This window comes from Chiloscyllium plagiosum, chromosome 11, assembly GCF_004010195.1.
Source record: "Chiloscyllium plagiosum isolate BGI_BamShark_2017 chromosome 11, ASM401019v2, whole genome shotgun sequence".
In the NCBI taxonomy this organism is placed as follows: domain Eukaryota; kingdom Metazoa; phylum Chordata; class Chondrichthyes; order Orectolobiformes; family Hemiscylliidae; genus Chiloscyllium; species Chiloscyllium plagiosum.
The window spans coordinates 39,793,703-39,814,321 of NC_057720.1; the positions used below are offsets into that span (position 1 = coordinate 39,793,703).

General features: G+C 41.1%; 1 protein-coding gene across 3 annotated transcripts in view; it reads right to left on the bottom strand.

Moving 5' to 3' along the window:
- Nucleotides 1-20,619, bottom strand: part of LOC122554316 (phosphatidylinositol 3-kinase regulatory subunit alpha-like) — a 475,560-nt gene that overhangs the window by 445,095 nt on the left and 9,846 nt on the right. The gene's annotated exons all lie outside the window — the stretch shown is intronic.

A 20,619-nucleotide genomic window follows, 5' to 3' on the forward strand; every position in this document is an offset into this window, starting at 1 on the left:
GAGTACATATAACCAAGTGCTTTTAAATAGATCACACCTTCGATACACAAAGAAAATATTTGGTCAGTTCTCTAACAGTTCAGCTTTAGTGCATTCTATACCTCCAATCTGTGGCTGGACTGCCAATACAGACAGCTTATCTGATCTTATCGAAAAGAATTCTCACAGTAATTATAGGGGAGGAATAAATTCCTCACTCAGATGATTTAATAAGTTTTTTTGGCCAACTACTTTGTTGAGCTGAAATATAAACAGAATGCAAAGAGATTTCTTTTGTTTATCATTGTCGAAACCATGAACCTATTTTTTATAGGCAATTTTATTATTTTGCCAGAAACAACATATTTACTCAGATGGTTTCAAAATTGTCCATCACCTAGAGGGAGAGAAAGGATCATGTTATTAGTACTGCTTACAATCAGTGTTTTGATTCATATTGTAATATATTTGACATCAAAATTGGAATTAAAACCTCAAACACTGTTTCAAAACATTAAATAAAAGTTTTCTTCAAAATAAACTGGTTTTATGAATTTACATGTTTTTCTGTGAAAATAACAATTTTCATTTGCTTTCATTTGATTAGTCATCAACTTTCAAATATGTACATCAAATGATCCAGATAATTTGATCCCTTATTTTCCACTTTTATGCAAATGTGATGAGCTCAATGGAAGTGTAAGGGATAACATATTTTCCCCTTTTGGACTCTGAACTGGAAAATGAAAGTTGGGCACTGATGTAGAAATGATTTAATACTACCAGGATAAATCTTTTCTCCCTGAAAATTAAATATCGAATGGGTCGTTGGTATTCACTTTAGGTTCACAAGACCAGGGGCTTAAAGTTGTAACAACAATCAGCAAAGTGTCAATTTTGGAATATTGCATGAAGGGATTCCCATTGAGTCCTGCCAGGTTCTCACATCCAAATTTCACAGTGCCCATCTCTTCATGCTACACCAGGCCTGGACAGCACTGCACCCACTGGTGATCACTGGTGGCGATAATACTTGACATTGCTGGCACGTTCTAGTATTCCTGCTTCTGGCACCATAACTAAATGCCAGCTCTGCGCCAGGTTAATCATTGTGCAGGGCAGTTACTGGCTGGTATTGTCAGAAGAGCTGCCCCAGACATGGCAAATTGGAGCAGGGTACCACCCTGCTTCATGGACAGGGACCAGGAGGTCTTGGTGAATGTAACGGTGGACAGGAGATCCTTTTCTCTTTTCCTCAGGACCCACCAGAAGTGACCACATCATTAGACCCTGCCAGCATGGTCTAAATTTGCCACCCAGGCCAGTGCAGTATCCACAGCCCAGAAAACTACCCAGCAGTGTAGGAAGAATTTTAATAAACTTCTGTGCACTGTAAGGTATGTGCCGCTATCTTCTCTGCTGCCTCACATTCAAACTAAATCTGCTGTTGCAACTGTCTCCCACCAGAGCTCATGGTCTAACACTCTCACCATGGTATTCAACACCATCTCTCATTCTCCATTATCTATCCCAATCGCGCAGACGACCAACTCTGGCTGGCCTCTGGGCAACCTACACACTCACCTACTCCGAACACCTCCAGACTTTCACCCCAATTAGACAATAATAGACAATAGGTGCATGAGTAGGCCATTCTGCCCTTCGAGCCTTCACCACCATTCAATATGATCATGGCTGATCATCCTTAATCAGTATCCTGTTCCTGCCTTACCTCCATAACCCTTGATTCCACAATCCTTGAGAGCTCTATCCAACTCTTTCTTAAATGAATCCAGAGACTGGGACTCCACTGCACACTGGGACAGAGCATTCCACATAGCCACCACTCTCTGGGTGAAGAAGTTTCTCCTCATCTCTGTCCTAAGTTGTCTACCCCGTATTTTTAAGCGGTGTCCTCTGGTTCGGCACTCACCCCTCACCCATCAGCGGAAACATGTTTCCTGCCTCCAGAATGTCCAATCCTTTAATAATCTTATATGTCTCAATCATATCCCCTCTCAGTCTTCTAAACGCAAGGGTATACAAGCCCAGTCTTTCAGTGTAAGGTAATCCCGCCATTCCAGGAATTGATCTCGTGAACCTCTGCTGCACTCCCTCAATAGCCAAAATGTTTTTCCTCAAATTTGGAGACCAGAACTGCACACAGTAACAACTGCATCAGCCACATTCATCCCATTACAAGCATTATCAGGGGCCACAACTGTGCTGGTGATGCTGGGGAAATCAGTTGTGGGGATTGGAGGCAGCATGTTGAGATGCAGAGAGGATAATAATTATGAAAGGGTAATTCACTGTACAATGATAGAGCATGTCACATCTACCTGGCTTTGTGGAGACAGTGCATGACAGTGTTTGACATGACTATGCTGGATGCGTGGGGTTCAGGAGATAAGATGGAGAGATGATTTTTTCATAGTTTTCTTAAAGTACTATTAAAAATGCTATTCTTAAATGTTCCACCCCTAATGCACAATCCATCACCTCTTGTAACCTACAGGCATCAGTGGCATCTACATAGAGTTGTAGACTCAGAAATATACACCACGAAAAGAGACCCTTCAGTCTGACTCATCCATATCAACCAGACATTCTAACCTAATCGAGTGTCATTTACTAGCATTTCACCCATATCCCTCTAAACCCTTCCTATTCATATACCCATCCAGATGTCTTTTAAATGGTGTAATTATACCAGCCTCCACCACTTCCTCTGGCAGCTCATTCCATACATGCACCACGCTTTGCATGAAAAAGTTGCCCCTTAGGTCCCTTTTAAATTTTGCCCCTCTTACCCTTAACCTATACCCTCTAGTTCTGGACTATCCACCCAGGGGAAAAGACCTTTTCTATTTACCCTATCCATGCCCCTCATGATTTTATAAACCTCTATAAAGGTCACCCCTCCACTTCTGATGTTCCAGGGAAAATGGCCCCAGCCTCCCTTCATAGCTCAAATCCTCCTACCCTGCCAATATCTTTGTAAGTCTTTTCTGAACCCTTTCAAGTTTCACAACGTGCTTCCTACAGCAGGGAGACCAGAACTGCGCATAATATTCCAAAAGCAACCTAACCAATGTCCTGTACAGCTGCAACATGACCTCCCAACTCCCATGCTCAATGCTCTGACCAATAAAGGAAAGCATACCAAACACCTTCCTCACTATTGTATCTACCTGCAACTTCACTTTCAAGGAAATATGAACCTGCACTCCAAGGTCTCTTTGTTCAGCAACACTCCCTAGGACCTTACCATTAAGTGTCTAAGTCCTGCTTTGATTTGCCTGTACAAAATGCAGCACCTTACATATATTTAAATTAAACTCCAGCTGCCACTTCTCAGCCCATTGGCCCATCTGATCAATATCCCATTGTAATCGGAGGTTACCTTCCTTGCTATCCACTACACCTCTAATTTTGAAGTCATCTGCAAACTTACTAACTATACCTCCTATGTTCACATCCAAATCATTTATGTAAATGATGAAAAGCAGCGGACCCAGCACCGATCCTTGTGGCACACCACTGATCACAGAAGTCCAATCTGAAAGGCAACCATCCACCACCACCCTCTGTCTTCTACCTTTGAGCCAGTTCTGTATCCAAATGGCTAGTTCTCCCTGTATTCCATGAGATCTAACCTTGCTAACCAGTATCCCACAGGGAACCATGTCGAATGCTTACTGAAGTCCAAATGGCTCTGCCCTCATCAATCCTCTTTGTTACTTCTTCAAAAAACTCAATCAGCTTTGTGAGACGTGATTTCCCATGCACAAAGCCATGCTGACTATCCCTAATCAGTTCTTGCCTTTCCAAATACATGTAAATCCTGTCCCTCAGGATTCCCACCAACAAATTGCCCACCACCAATGTCCGGCTTACCGGTCTATAGTTCCCCAGGTTTTCCTTACCACCTTTCTTAAATATTGGCACTATGTTAGCCAAACTAGAGACTTCCACCACCTCACCTGTGACTATCGATGATACAAATATCTCAGCAAGAGGCCCAGCAATCACTTACCTAGCTTCCCACAAAATTCTGTGGTACACTCAATCAGTTCCTGGGGGGTTTATCCACCTTTATTCATAGTCAGTGCGATGAAGACACCAGCCCCTCAGGATATCATTCCCTCCTCTCCCTTTGAGGAAGAAGCCACAAAACCCTCAGGAGGCACCAGCAAGTGAGTCTCCCAAGATATCAGCTCAGCTGTTGACCCCTCAGTGGGTACCTAGAGTACATTTTGGTGAGCACTTCACTGCTGCCACTGTATAGTTGGTTGAGGAAGTAAAGATCTAGGTCACTGGCACTCTGGGGACTATCAAAGATCAAGCACTTGCTCAGCCTCTGGCAGGAGAGGGCCCCTATGGTATTGGTTATAATAACTTCATTCAAATGTACAAATAGACACAGGACCAACAAGCACTTTATCCAAGGTGTCTATTTAATGTAATTGCACTTTGAAAGGCTTCACATCACATCAAAATGGAGGCCCCTCCCTCAGGATAACCACATCTACTCTCCTCACTGTAATGGCAGCCATTTTAATTTCTGCATTTGCAATTTGGAGGAGGGTCAAAGGTAATCAGGTCATACTTCACCAAGTGAGTCACAGCCTCTCGGTCTAGATGACTCCCAAGATTTCATGTTCCTTTCTGCCTTGCCCTTCCTGTCAACACCCTCAGCTTTGATGTTCTCATGTTCCCATCTAATCAGTTTATTTAATCAATCACCTCTTCACTTTTTCTCCTGAGCCCCAAGCATCCAGCATAGTCATGCCAAACATCATCATGCACCCAAAGCCAGGGCAGATGTGACATGCTCTATCCTCTCCCACCCCTATATATTGAGTTACCCTTTAGTAATTATTATCCTCTCTGCATCTCAACATGCTTCCTCCAATCCCCACAACTGATTTCCCCAGCATCTCCCGCACAACTCTGTCCATGATAATTCCCGCTTGACTTCTTTTATTTCTTGACATTCTTTTATTTCTAAGCAAGTCCTTTCTCCTCCCTGAAATTTCTACTTTTGAGACAAAAGGCTTCAAATACTAAACAAAAAAACCCAGTGCAAACAGTTTTCAGTAGTATTGGATAGCACGAATATCAATAAGAGTTTGGTTACATCAGGTTTTACTTCAGAATCCACTATCTCATCTAAAAAACCCAGACGTCATATTGTTTTTAAAGTGTGAAGTCAGTTTATAAGCATTATGTTAAATGTTGTATACACTATGACACACTAAATGATGACATTAAGACGTGACAACTTCTAACATCAGACCTCTCAACATCTCTTCTTTGCCCCTACATGTGGTTTGGCTAAACACTCTGAAGCATTGAGTCATGAACCACAAAGCCTCATGGATTTTTTTGTGTCAGTCAATATTGTGTTGACTACTGAACGTATTAGCAAAGAGCAAAAGAGTTTTGACCAATTATTCAAACATATTCTACCCTCCAAGAAGATATTGTGCAGAGTCTTGTGCCAGAAGTTTACATTTACATTGCCAAGTATAATCAATTTTCTCTTAAACCACTTTATGGGCTGGGTTTTCCCATGTTTATGCAAAGTTATAGCTTCAGGGAGTTTCATGGGGTGGTGTACGTCATCACTCACACTGACCTCTCTCACGCTCTTACACTCCTCACCTCAATTATATAACTGACCTTTTCGGTACCCTTCTCATGAAGTAGGAGAGGCAAAATTCCTGACACTGTTCAACTTCCAGATTACAAGCCACTCGCACCATATTGACAGCCCAACTGCACACCACACCAGTCGCTGCAAGCCAGGAACTACCTTATACACTGTCCTTTTAGGAAACCAAAATCTCAAAGGGAAGCTGACAAGCTACTTCCAGATACAGAACTGGGAGGACATGGTGCTCAAGCGCAGACCATTCTCTACACAACAGACCACCACAGGAGGCCAAGGCATCAAACAGCCAGGCTGGTCACAAATAGTGGCCCCAGGTCAGTGCTGTCTCCAGAGTCAGACAGAATATCTGGCAATACCGGATGAAGATCATTGATATTCTGTACTCTGAAAATGACATCATCTCTCTGTTACCTCACACTGTCACTAATCATGAACCTCACTGACCCCACGAACTGAACTAATGGATGCACCACCTCCGCTCAATGGTTCTCAACAAACACTAACCTTTCCTGCCCTCTGGCTAAAAGCCCATGCAATCCACAGGGGCTGGCAGCCTCAAATAAATGCAAAGAAAGTTACTGCTGAGAAATGCTGCTAAGAGCCATAAGATGCAAACTGTGTTGATACACGACAAGGCTGTGTCCCCCTGTAAAGTCAAAAGTCACATGACACCAGATTATAGTCTAACTGATTTATTTGAAATCACAAGCATTTAGAGCGCTGCTCCTTCATCAGGTGAAATGAGGGGGAAGCACTCAGCCACAGACTTTACAGGCGGAGAGATCATTGCAAGATAATTCCAGGTAATTAACAGTGTCAAAAAATAAGTACAAATAGTACGGGTGCAGCAGGCTGAGTAACAAGTCTTTGCAAGTGATCAAAAGTGTCACCTGCAAAGACTTGTTGCTCAGCCTGTCAACACTACTCACACCATTTTTACTATCGTTTGACACGGTTAACTACCTGGAATTACCTTGCAAGGATCTCTCGGTCTATAAATTCTATGGTTGTGCGTTTACCCCCACTTCACCTTAAGGAGCAGTACTCCAAAAGCTTGAGATTTCAAATAGACCAGTTGGATTATAACCTGGTGTCGTGCGATTTCTAACCTTGTCCACCCTAGTCCAAAACCAGTGTGTCCACATCATGTCTCCAAAAACAAAGCGACTTGGCAGGAACATGCAAGTCAGAGGTGCTCTTGAGCTTTAAAGTGAAGTCCTGGAGTGGACAGAAGTGAATTCTGACTTGGTCTGAGGCCAGCCGTGATAAGGGGTTGTGCTGCTGGTTAGCTGATGCTGACTTTGATGGATGAAGAGTAAACAATCGATGGAGCATTTAAAGACATTTTAAAGGAACATTAAAAAGGGAAACAAGTAGTGAACTGCATCTGCTGGAAAATCAGAACTTGATTTCCTCAACAGAGCTTCAGACTTTTTTTCAATCTTGTGGTATTTTCCCATAATTCTCATCATTGCCCACACTACTCAAAGGTGAGGAAAATTCCACCAGATGTCCACATGGAAGGAACCATTATACTGTATGTCAGGAAGGCTTTAGGGACGAATTTGATAATCCTGAAAAAAGGTGCTGACTCTCACATCATAGAATTAAACCATGCCCATTGATTGCAATGCAAGCAGCATAGCAACTTTGCATGGCATGCCCACTTTAATGATATCAATGTTGGCAGCATTAACAGTGCTTCTGGTTGGCATCAATGGGGGACATCTTGAGTATTTGCAGCAATTAAAGCTAGCTAACATTATTTAAAGCTAGCCTGTGTCTCCTACTGGGGAAGTGCATTGCAGTGGGAAGTGCAGTGTACCGCTGATGGATATGTCCGGTAAAATATTTGTGCAGTGGCAGGAATGCCAGAAAATCTGTCGTCAATGTCACGCAACACAGAGGATCCAGACACCAAAGTGTCACAGGACTTTGAGCGAAATTTGGTACCCGCCATTTAAATCATACACATGGTCGTCCGCTCCATTTGTATGTCTGTGCAATTAGTCATGAGTCAGCATCTGATGGCCAATGTTGAAACATCCATTCTTCACAAGCAGCATTCACTCAAGATGCGAGTATTGCCTTGCTAGATCAGCTTGGTGCCACACAAGTTCAAACTGCTGCATCATTGCTGTGGAATACAACATGCAAAGTGGGTTGTAGGATGTTACAGCAGATTGAAGATCGCTGAGGTGCCAACTACCAAATTCCTTCTCCATTCTTTCCCCTCGCTTTCTCACATATCCCTTTGTTCATCTGCCCCACTTCCCACACAAACTCGCTGTCCCTCAGGACGACAGCATTCATTCTAACCCCACCCCTGCTCATCCACCAGTGCTATCATTGCTGCCCATCATTCACCATCACTGCTATCCGATAGCAGACCCAGCTTTGATTGCCTTAAGTCCAGAGATGCTCAAAATCATTTACAAGGCCAATTGCAGTGTCCTCCACTGAAAATCCGCAGCCGCACAAAGGTCATTTGGCAGGCGTGAAGGAATGCACAATGCTGATTATTTGACCATTATATGTAATGTGCAATGATTTCATTTAAAATTTAAACTGGAAGCTTTATTTTGTGGTGTTTTACATTTTGTATTGTAGCCAAACTTTGTGATGATCAATGACAGAAGAAAGGTAAGGTGCAGGACTGTTGGTGAAAGAGAAATTGTGTTTACAGTTGTTAATACTGCATTTGGATGTGTTCCCTGTACACAGGCAAACCTGAGAGTGGCTGTGTTTTCTCTTCCCATATTCTTCCTCCTCCAACGCTCCTATTCTTCCGCCTTAATGTCTCGTAAAAGCTGATGTCAAGGTTGTGTACCTGTGTTTAAGGGTGTGAGATCTTCAGGTAATCCATCATGACTCGACACCTGCTCAGTGGTTCAAGCAGTGGTATTTGCCTCAATTGCGCAGTAGTAATAATGTCTAAAGCTATCTGCAACAATCATCATCACTCTTCATAAATGTCCACTACTGGAACATAAACCAAAAATGCTAAAAATACTCAATGAAGCTGGCAACAGAGAGAGAAATATGGTACAAGTCAATGACCTTGCTTCAAACAGTAATCCACATGTGAGCAGCTAATTGTGGAAAGCCAGAGGCTGCTGTCAGCTTCTACAATTATACTTGGGAGCAAGTTGTAGATCCCCCAGACTGCAATATTGTTGAAATTGGCCCTTTTATACTATTAGTCCTGCTGTAAAAGTCCTGGAAAAATTACATATTGTTGAATGAGGTTCACCTGAGGGCTTAACTGGTGTACTAAGCTCATAGCAACTACCCTGAAAAGTTTAATTAATGTTTGTGAAACGAAAAATGTCTTCATTTTAAAAAAAAATTTAAAACTGATTTAAAATAAAAAATGATGATTCAGCTCCTAATTTAAGTACATGATTCAAATCATTTATTTCGCTGTCTAGAAACTATAGTGATTGTAATGAGGTCAGCCAGGTGGAACTCTTATGATATGAGTTTCCCTATTGGAGCTGTAAATTTGGTCCAATCAGGGAGCCCTGGCAGACAGATATAAACAGAGGGTCCGTGGAGGGGGTCGTTAGGGCCGACTGCCTGCCCCTCTTCCGCGGTTACGTTAGGGCCCGGGTGTCCTTGGAGAAGGAGCACGCGGTATCCACCAACACCCTGGAGTTGTTCAGGGAGAGGTGGGCGCCGCAGGGAGTGGAGTGCATTATTTCTCCCTCCAACTCTATTTTGATTTAGTCCCTACCCTCCCCCTCACTGTTTTGATCACACAGCACTGTCCCTTGATGTGAAGGGCAGTGCTTGTCACTGGCCACCCGGGTGTTTTCCTATCTTCCTGGTGGTGGAATTTGAATAAAGATTCGTGCACTTTGTGTCTTTCACTGTGTCTCACACCTGCACACACACACACCATGGGTGCTGGGGATAAAATAAGCACTACTGCACTTAGGTGGTAGTGTGGGGGTTAAATTATTAAAAAGAGAAAATATAACCAAACAAAAGTGGCATTTTTTGTCACTGGCTACTCCGGTGTTTCCTTTCTTCCTAAAAAAAAAATAAACAGAGGGTCAGTGGAGGGGGTCGTTAGGGCCGACTGCCTGCCCCTCTTCCGCAGTTACGTTAGAGCCCGGGTGTCCTTGGAGAAGGAGCACGCGGTGTCGACCAACACCCTGGAGTTGTTCAGGGAGAGGTGGGCGCCACAGGGAGTGGAGTGCATCATTTCTCCCTCCAACTCTATTTTGATTTAGTCCCTACCCTCCCCTTCACTGTTTTGATCACACAGCACTGCCCTTTGATGTGAAGGGCAGTGTTTGTCACAGCCACTCGGGTGTTTTCCTATCTTCCTGGTGGTGGAAATTGAATAAAGATTCGTACACCTTGCGTCTCTCACTGTGTCTCACTGCACACACACACCATGGGTGCTGGGGAAAAAATAAGCACTACCGCGGTTAGGCGGTAGTGTGGGGGTTAATGAAAGAAAAAATAAATAAACAGAGGGTCGACTGGAAGGCCAACAACTAGCTCGTAGGAAAGCGGCCTGGGTTAGTCTGGTCAGTACACAGGGAGACTGGGAGCTGGGTGGTTGACAACCAGTCTGGAGGAAAGCGGGCCTGGGGAAGGTCAATCAGTACGCAGAGTGGCCATAGACCAGAAGGCTGCCGACTGTCCTGCAGGAAGGCCAGCTAAGGATGGTCTGATCAGTACGTGGTGTGGACAGGTGTCAGGTGTCTTTTTTTTTACTAGCAATATTGAGTGTATTCTATGCACTGTCTCTGATTTGATTGCACTGTCTTGCCTGTGTTTGTTACTGTTATCTTTGTGATGAACGGAAGTGGATTTGGAGGTTTGTCCTCATCTCCCTGAAAACTGGTTGAATCGTGGGGTTTGGGATTTGACTTTGCTGCCCTTTCCCCTGTACATAGTAGGTTTTTTGTGAACTGCTGCTTTCGGTTTATTGTTAACTGTATTTTGTACTGTTTAATAAAATAAAAATAAACAGGAGTGTCAGAGGTTCTGCTCACTCCTACAGCTGGCTCTGAGGAAGCCGGACCAGTGTTATGTTCTATGCATGTGCAAATAAAGGATGGCTTGGTGACAGGATACTGACCTCTGTGAAGTTATTTCAGAAACATGACTGATTTAGTGCATTATACTTCCTGGTTTGCTCTCTGTGATAACAATGCTATGTGATTGGCTGCTTATCATGCTTAATGACATCACTGTAGCTGGACCTCTAGCAACCCCTTTGACATGGGGGCAGATTCAAACTAACCTTGTGAGAAAATGCACAACACAAAGCTGTGGGCAGCTTTCTTCAAGACCATTGCAAAGCTATGCCACTTTGCCAACTGACCATAAAATCTAAATCTCAGGTTCAACATTACATTTCATATGCCAGTATAATTGTCATTTTATGCATAACATGCACATGTGCATAGACAGTGCACTAAAATCATACGTCATGTCATCCAAGGATAATCCTTGTGACCTAACAACCACCCTTCAATTTGCTGAGCTGGCAAAAGGAAGGTTTCATGGCTGCTGCCACAATACTGGGCGTGGATGTGCACGATACGCTGGGTTTGCTTGCAGTTCTGTAAGGTATTTAAGATATGGAATGCCTTTCGGTTCTGGTATAGGGAAAAATTGATCTGCAGAGCATGCAATGTGATGTACCACAGGGCAGACTGCAACGTTAACAAAACCACATGCTCACTATCTGCTTCCCTCTGACAAGAATAGATGAACTGTAATTAGGGTGTATTAACTAGAGAGATTTTGTCAGCTTATTATACAATAGTGGATGAGAAGTTGCAAAATGCTGAAAATATTCCAGCCTGGAAGCAAGCAGACACAAAGGTTCATTACTGCTGTCACCTTCACAGCCACTGGCGATACAGTCTGTGTCCTGCTCCGAGTTTGCAATTGTGGCTGCAGAAGGCACCTTGATCACCCAGAGCTGAAATGGCCTCTTGCTCAGAGTTTGTCTTCTCCTACATATCCGGCAGCTTGTCCTGTTTGGCATGGTCTCCTCCATTTTCCAAAAACTGCATTTCAAGCATAATGCTATCTCGCCCCCACATCTGGCAACACCTCTCAGTAATCAGAAACCTTGAAGTCAGCAAAGCCCGTGCAGCCCCTGCAATACCACAGCTCGCTAGAGGTTTTGGCAACCCACAAAGTAGCAATGAACCTGTAAGTTGTTGATGATACCTCTAAATAGCTCTGATATAGGCTTCTCCATATCGCTGAATACACATACAGCTGAGAGACATTAAGTGAAGGTTTTCACTAGGCATTAGGGATGGCATGGTAGCTCAGTGGTTAGCACTGCTGCCTCACAGCACCAGGGATCTGGGTTGGATTCCAGTCTTGGGCAACTGTCTGGTAGAGTTTGCATATTCTCCCCATGTCTGCATGGGTTTCATCCAGCTGCTCTAGTTTCCTCTCACAATCCAAAGATGTGCAGGCTAGGTGGATTAGCCATGGAAAATGCAAGGTTACAGGGATAAGGTCAGGGAGTGGGTCTGGATGGACGTCCTTTAGGAGGTGAGTGTCAGTGTGGACCCGATGGGCTGAATGGCCTGCTTCCATACTGTAGGAGTTCAATGATTGGATTCTACTGAGCTCCACTTGTTAATATCCTGTCAGTATGACATGCTGACAGATATGATAATCTGCCTCCTCTGAATAGACCATCCAATGATCACTCCCATCATTAACACCCTTAATCTGTTGAGTCAGACATAATATGCCAATGCATTCACGTGCCCCGTGACTCTAAGGAACCTCACATTGCACAGAAAACAAACAGGTCCAATTTCTTGCCAATTTTGTTTTTATCCTCGGACAGAAAACAAAGATTAATTTTGCTCCAGCAGAAAGCTTTATTGAAGCAAAAACACAAGCTCATCTTTCACCCCTGTGACAGTTGCAGCTATCAATCCTCAGCTGGCTTCAGTAATATCTCACACAGCAATGAATTGTGCCAAAACATACTTTGGCTTTACAAAGCTGCACAAAGGCAGTATTCAACAGCCAGCCACCATTGCTCCACCATTACAGTGTCAAGTGATGCTGCAGACAATCTCAAACAAGCATATCAGTTAAAGGCAACAATCAAAATAAGTCACTTGTTCAAGAATGTTGATAGGGTTCCAAAAATCAGTTGAGCTTGGCATGCACTCTACTGTAGCAAAGATTAAATTCTTCCAACAATTATAAATTTTAATCACTCAAAATAGGTATAGTAATTGGTGAAAAATGTAATGTTTTATTGCATTTGTGGCTCACCTTCCAGTTCAACTGTTATACACATTTTTCAGCTATGCCTTGTACTGCAGACCAGTGCGCCCTATGCTCACCTGTTCAGTGACTGAGTTGCCATGGACTCAAGACATTTCCTAGTACTAAGTAGTTGGAAATTCTCACTGCAGTCTAAGACTTTACAGGGAAGATGTCAATGGCAAGGGTCTTTAAACAGTAATTTAGGGCTTTAATCATTTACATCATTCTTAATATGGTTTAATAGTAATTAATATATGACCCAAAAAGATAAGCAGGCATACCCCTGGCTTGCAGATGAGAAACAATTGAGAAATTCCTCCAGAAGAAAAGAACAAATTGGATAACCAAAGAAGATTTTAAGATTCTAGTTATCCCAGAATCAGACAGTACAAAGGAGGCCGTTCAAATAGTCATCCTCCATTGACTTGTCCTGCAATGGTGTCAACCTTCTTGTGCTGTTGGAGCTACACCCATCCAGGCACGTGGGAGATATTCCATTTCAATGGCTGCTTATGCTTTATAGATGGTGGACATGCTGTGGGGAGTCAGAAGGTGAGTTACTCATTTCAGGCATTTTAGCTTCTGACTTGCTCTTATGGCAACTGTGTTTATATGGCTAGTCCAGTTCAGTTTCTCGTAAATGGTAACTCCCAGGATGTTGATAGTGGGGATTTCGGCAATGGTTATGTCATTGCAAGTCAAGGAAAGATGGTTAGATTCTCTTGTTGGAGATGGTCATAGCTTCACATTTGTATGGCATGATTCTTATTTATCACTTGCTGATCGAAGCAGTTATACTCTCCAGGTTGTGCTGCATTCGGGCATTGGTTGCTTCAGTATCTGGGAAGTCGTGAATTGCGCTGAATATTGCTGTCAATTGCACAAACATCTGACCTTATGATGAACAAAGGTCATTGATGTAGCAGCTGAAGATGTTTGGTTATTTATTACCTTCCAGATTGAGATTATCAAACTTTGACTCTCAATTTCTCCAGCAATATTTGACCTAAGTATTTAAGGATTTTAAAACATTTATGTTAACTCATAACATCTGTCAGAGGTGCATGTTAGGACTCTTGTCTTGCTTTCTTAACTCTCACTCACTTTGTACTTACTGGGTCACTCGCTGCAGTCTTCCTACACCCACTACCCCCACCATCAACCCCCCACCCTCCAAACTATAACATGAATGCTGTCCCTCCAAACTTGACTCTTCATCAGAGCTGAAGTCATCTAGAGTCGAAACGTTAGCTTGCTCTCTATCCATAGATGCTGCCAGACCTGCCATGATCTCCAGCATTTGTTGTTTTTAGTTCAGATTCCAGCTTCTGCAGCTCTTCCTTGCTTTGTCTTGCTTTTCCGTGCATACAAGAGTTAGACAGCACGTCATGTTTGCCAGCAATGATTACTTAAGGGGTTGGACATGGTATGCAACACTATGCTACACGCCTACAACACACAGCAGTGGTTTATGTAGCAAATACACTGCATGTGCTTCAATTAAATGGCTATGGTTGAAAGTCAGGTGAACAGTCCTTAATCCAAGAGGGATTATGATCAATTAGGAGGCTAGGTCTCCTCAGTCCAGAAATTTGATGAGGTGTCTGACTGAGTGAGTAGGAAGCGCAGTGCCCAGGAAGTTTTAGACGTTTGGGAATCCGGGACAGAATAAGAACTATTAAAGGGAAGATGATGCATGAAATATGACAGTAGCATACCATGAGCTTTGGTGGCATGTGAATGCAGTGGTAGAGTCAGAGTCAGAGTGAGTGAGAGATAACAAAGAAGATCGTGACACAGTTTTGCGGAGTGCAGCAACGATTAATCTTCTCATTGCATTGCTGCATGTTCCTTCAGACCATGGATATGCTGCTTCAAAACAGGCTGGCAGCATATCACATGATGCACAGCTAATGTTTAAACATGCAGTGTGAACACCATATGGTGCCCTGCAACAGCGAGCACTTCTGCCACTGCTCAGCACTATGGAGGCAGGGTGCAGACTTAAAAAAGGTGAGCAGCGAAGAATTGAATGGGGGAGCTCTCAATGAATCTCTGCAAAATTAAACACTTATCCAAAATTTTATGAAATTCAGCCGATTGTAATTCCAATGTTCATTTTCCTTAAAGGTAATGTTTCATTCAATTTGGTGTCACAGTGAAGAGCAAAATGAAGGCACATTTGCACAGATTATGTATTCACTTACTGTCCAGATTAACGACTAATATACAATCCATTTTACTACTTATAATTATGTTAATTATGAATTTAAAAGAGGGTATTAAGACTGCCAAGCCCATTTCTCCAATGTACTATGCGCAATGAAATGGAAGAGACAATCACTAATGAAAATCCTTTCCACATATCTCATACACGAACCTCTGGATTGGTTTACACAAGACGAAAGTAATGCTGACGGATGGAAAAATAGATCACAGATAACACTGACAGGAGAAAAGGTTCAGGTAGATATAACAATACCAACACAAACACTATACATTCAGGGATCAAGAATTTTATAAAAATAGTAATTTTTGTTAGTCAAATATAATACATTTAGATATACTTGCCTATTACAGAATGCTATGTTTCCCGCATTCCCTGCCCTTTCACAAATTAGGTCTAAAGAGAACCAAATAAAAAAGAACTCAATATGGAAGGTACTATTAATCAGTCCAATGTACTCATTCGTTTGACTTGGACATAAATTCTTTACCAAATAAGCAAATCAAACACTTCACTATAACCCCCAATTGCAATGAATTGTGCAAGTATCATACTTTGTGAACAAGAGCTTGGGACAGCCATGAAACAATTTGACAAAAATCAGCAATTTCACAGGACACTGTGGGTCCACATACACACTAACCCACATGTCACTCTAATCCTGATGATTGCCCCACAGTGATTCCATGCTAGTGCTATGACACAGAGAAAGCAAGCCAAACCAAGTCAGCCATACTATCACTGGATTTGCAACAGTGAAACTAATAAAACATTAAATAACCCTCAAAAATTTCAATTTGTTCCTACCAGACTCTACAACTAACAGATCTTGGGCACCATGTTTATAACTTAAACAAAACTTAACTTATTATTAATACTGCAATCTTAGCAGGACAAAGCTAAACAAGGTAATCTACTTAATACTTATGATTTAAACCCAATTTTCTTTGATCATGACCCCACTCACAGACAGACTGGGTAAAGGGATAAATTACAAAAAGAATTGTAATTTGGCAATCAAGTCATTTTCAAATAGTGGCTGCCAAGACTTCATACAATCCTTAGATAAGCAGTTATTCATGGCACATAACTATACATCTAATTTCAAAGTCATTTGTGGATATAAACAATTTCAGTGGACTTCCAGAATTGTTTACTTATTTATTACAAACTCAGACTCTTTTCTCAGAATATTCAACAACTCTAACTGGACAGAGAATGAGAGAGAGTTTTAAAACAAGCAGCAACCACTCCTGAAGCTTCCAAAATCACTCAGAACCAATGTCTTCACTTCTTTGCTTTAATAAATACTCTCTGTTAGCTAGTTAGCATCAGTCCTCCCTCGATTGTCCAACTCAACTTCCAATCAGCTGCCAACTCTGGGCATGGTAATATACAGTGTTGAATCATCTAGCATTCCTTAGGTTAGGAATTAAATTGCATTATCTTCTAGGCCACTTCCAACAACAATCTGTGTGTTTGTTTCCTTCTGTTAAAAACATGAAGCTGTTCAAAGTTCAACTGTCCCTAACCTCAATTCACTTCCAAAAATGAGAGAAATGATGAAGAATAGTGAGAATTTCCATGCTAGGAACAGCAAGGCATCTGTCCTTTTCTCTGGATACTGTCGTATTTTCGGGAGCTGCTGACTAATCAGATGGCAGGCACTTCTGCAATCTTAACAGGGCCAGGGAGAAGTGATAGTCACTGATGGGATTACCCTCACTACACCACGAAGCCCAGGTAAGTGTAATGTCAGGGGTCGCAACCAGACGAGATAAAAGAGTAGTGGGCCAAGATCAAAACCAGGTTCAGGAAGGTTGACCTAAGAGTGGGGTGCATCCCATTGACTTGGTAGATACAAAGGAAGATTCCTCTACCTTCGCCAACACCAGCCTGTGCAGTTACAGATGCCAGGCATTTCAATTAGGCTGAGTCTCCTCCAACCTTGGATATAAAAGCTGGGCAGGATGGGATTGGGTGCAGAAATAGACACTTCAGTGGTTATTAATTGACTACTTAAAGAGGTCAAAAGGCTCAATAACAAGGATGTTGTTAAATGTCTCACCTACCTCTGCAGATCAGAAAAGATAAAATCGAGTTTGGTACAGGTACTCTGGTACCAAATCAAACAGTTTCAGAAATTCAAAACCCCGAATTTTAATTGCTTTACTCGCCTTTCAATTCACAAAAATCACATCCAGTTGGGTATTTTATCAAGCCACTTAGAGAATCTAAATAAAATTATGAAGTGATTATAACCATATGCTTATTCCAAATACAAAATTAATACTAGTTAATGTGATGTAACATATCATTGATCTATCACTTTGGAACTGTAAACAGTATTTTTAATCAGTAAGAAACACACTTACATAACCTCTTTTCACCAGGGCACAATTAAATTCCTAATTGCTGAACTTTCTGGAATCTTCTATGCTCAAAGTGTTCTGAATGCACTCAAGTGAGTCTGCTTTATCTTTAATAGATGACGTTGCTGCTTGATTCACGTTTGAACAAATAAATGTGAATCAGGTTTTTCTTCCCCACTATTTATGAGCTTTACGGGTTTCTGTTTCAGCTCGCTCAAATCCTGAGGTGTTTGTTCATCATTCATTCAAAGTCAATGACCATTGCTGTGGAATAATTATTTGTGGTCAGTCAAGGATAATTTAACTCAGTTTTGAATTGAATTATCATCACATTTATTTACCTGATTCCCAAGTGTCTCAATATTTACTGAATTATAAAAAAAGTCTAGAATATCAATTTTAAAATTAGTACACATGAAGAGAGAGATTTTACATTCACTATTCTCCTATGTGAATTTATAAACTCACAAACCAGGTCAGCAATAAGGCACTTGGTTTCCTGTTTTTATTTCTTTACTAATAAAGACAAAAACCCCATGAATTTCAAATAACATTTCAAAGATTTGCTTTAATTCTCTTAAAGTCCTGCAAGTCCTGAAATAACAAATAGTAAAGGAATTTTGCGGTAGCAATGCCTTTGATCATGAAGTTTCTAGCTGCAGTGTATGTAAAATGGAACAGTCAAACTAGGTTACTGCTTGTTTGAATTTGAAGTCTGCACTTTGTAATAAATGAGAAAGATTTAAAAACAATTACTATAACAACAAGGATATATTTCAATTTTTTTATTTGGCAATACTTTTGTCTACGGTAAGTGTAACACATACCTTTAATTTAAAACACATGTAACTGCTAACAGTGGATGGTAGTAACAAACCAACTGTAATTTGTTTTTAAAAAGAGTAAGTCAAGTAACAGATTCCAACTGGTACAACAAACGCACGTCATAGGAGAAAACATTATGTTAATATTTATAAATGTGAAAAATCTGCGGAATTAGAATGATCCTTCTACACTTCTTCGGTAATGAGAAAATTAGAATTTTGATTGAGACCTAATGAACAAAAGCAGATTGCCTCTTCTAAGAAATGCACAGGCAAGTTGTTATTATTATCATCCATGTTGTGCACACAGTTCCTCAGAGCAGAATCAATGTGCCAGGATAGTCAAGACACTGACAAGTATCTACTTGGACACACTGTCAAACCAGTTATGAGGCATTGCAAGTTACAATTTAAAAGGTTAATACATTGTATATCTTCAAAACAAACATTTCAGTTGAGGTTTCTGATATGAATTCATATTATCATCATTCCAATTCCCTGTACCTACAGAAAAGTAACACAATTCAAGGACCAAAAGTTTTGAACACATCTTGCTGTTTATAATGTAACCCAAGTCTCGTGATGGCATTATAGCGTGTTAACTGCCTGCATTACTTGCATAAGATAGCTAGGATTAAGTTTCATAAAATTTGCTAGTCAGATTTTACAAGTAGACAAAAGAAAACATCTCCAATCATTTCCATAAAATGCTCCGAATCCGATGTCAGGAAGAAAGACTTCTAAGGAGGAATAGTCTCATTAATCAAATTCTGCACTCAAACAAAATCACTTATTCAAGCTCATTAAATACAGCAGAGAAAGGATTGAATTGCATTAGTTAAAATCAGTCTTTGCAGAATGAAAAAAAATCAAATTATACCCAACAGTTGTTGCTATATAAAACTTAAAAAGTCTTTCTGGTATCCTGCCAGCCGATAAATACAGCAGGAAGGTAAAATGTTAAAATAAGGTGTCATTTAGCATGTCTTTCGCCCATTGGATGTGATAGCCTTTCAAGTTTATTACAAGCAAAGTAATGAATTTGGCACGTTGCTACATTCTATAATAAATCTTGTGAATCTTTATGCATTATCTATATAGAGTGGTGTGATCTGCTACCTCAATACCACCATTGTGTTAAACAGTGCAGGAGGTGGTAACGGCTCTGATTTCATGAGGGGATCGGAGCATGAATAATAAAAGACCGAGTAAGTGTCCAAAACTAGAGCTTCCAGGATTTGACCTCAACTCTCCATGCAAGGACTTTATATCTCCTCCACAAATGGAATTTCAAAGAGTTATTTGTCTGTGGTCAGTCAAATCAGATCTATTCATCATATTATGAATAAATATGGCCTATGAAAATTTCCCACAGGATTCAAGGCCATCCACCTAATGCAGTGCTGGCACTTGGTTGTCCAACTTAGGCTCAGATTTGAAAAGCTGCAAGATGTCAGACATCAGTAATGAATCTGAACAATAACAATTACTTATCTTTATTTGTAGCTTGGGCAGTTTTACCCCAAATAAACCAGAAAATTAAACTCTTTTCAATCTGTAGTTATAGCTCTTGATTTCCAGTGATTATTGTTCTCAAGCCTCAGATCAGCCTTCACCTTTGCACGTTGGCAGTTGTTTTTTTTAAAAAAAAGCTTATGATTATTGTCTGATGATTGCAGGAAAAGATTCAAGAAAGTCTACAGCAAGGACATTAGCTTTGAAATTAGAACATTTTGGAAGTCAGATGCAGGAATGTGTTGCAGTTCTTACTCCGTCATAGTCAAGGTAAAGTGAAAAAAAAACAACGTACAATCTATTAAGCTCATTCTCAACACTGTTTTACATTTTGCAAACACATTGAACTATCATTTAACTGAATATAAAACAGTGTTACACCAGACTTGCAATTTTGTCTCTTTATACTTCAGAACCCATATTGTACCCAATTCCCTGCAAAACATAGACATTCCTGTAAACTTTACAGTGTTAAGCTGTTAATACATTTCTATTCTGACTCCACTTAGACCCATCTCCAAGTCAGGAATGGCACCTTGCAAACCCACAGAGTGAATTAGACAAAAAAGGGAACCTTTTTCATTATAAATCTGTAATATGCACAGTAATTATTTTCAAATATATCTTTCAGTGTTTCACTGAAGCCTGGCCAGAACCTAAACGAGAAAACTAACAAATAATCATAGGGTGGTATCCCATTCATTTAAAATTAATGGAGGGACTGAACCATTGCTGGGTCTTGAC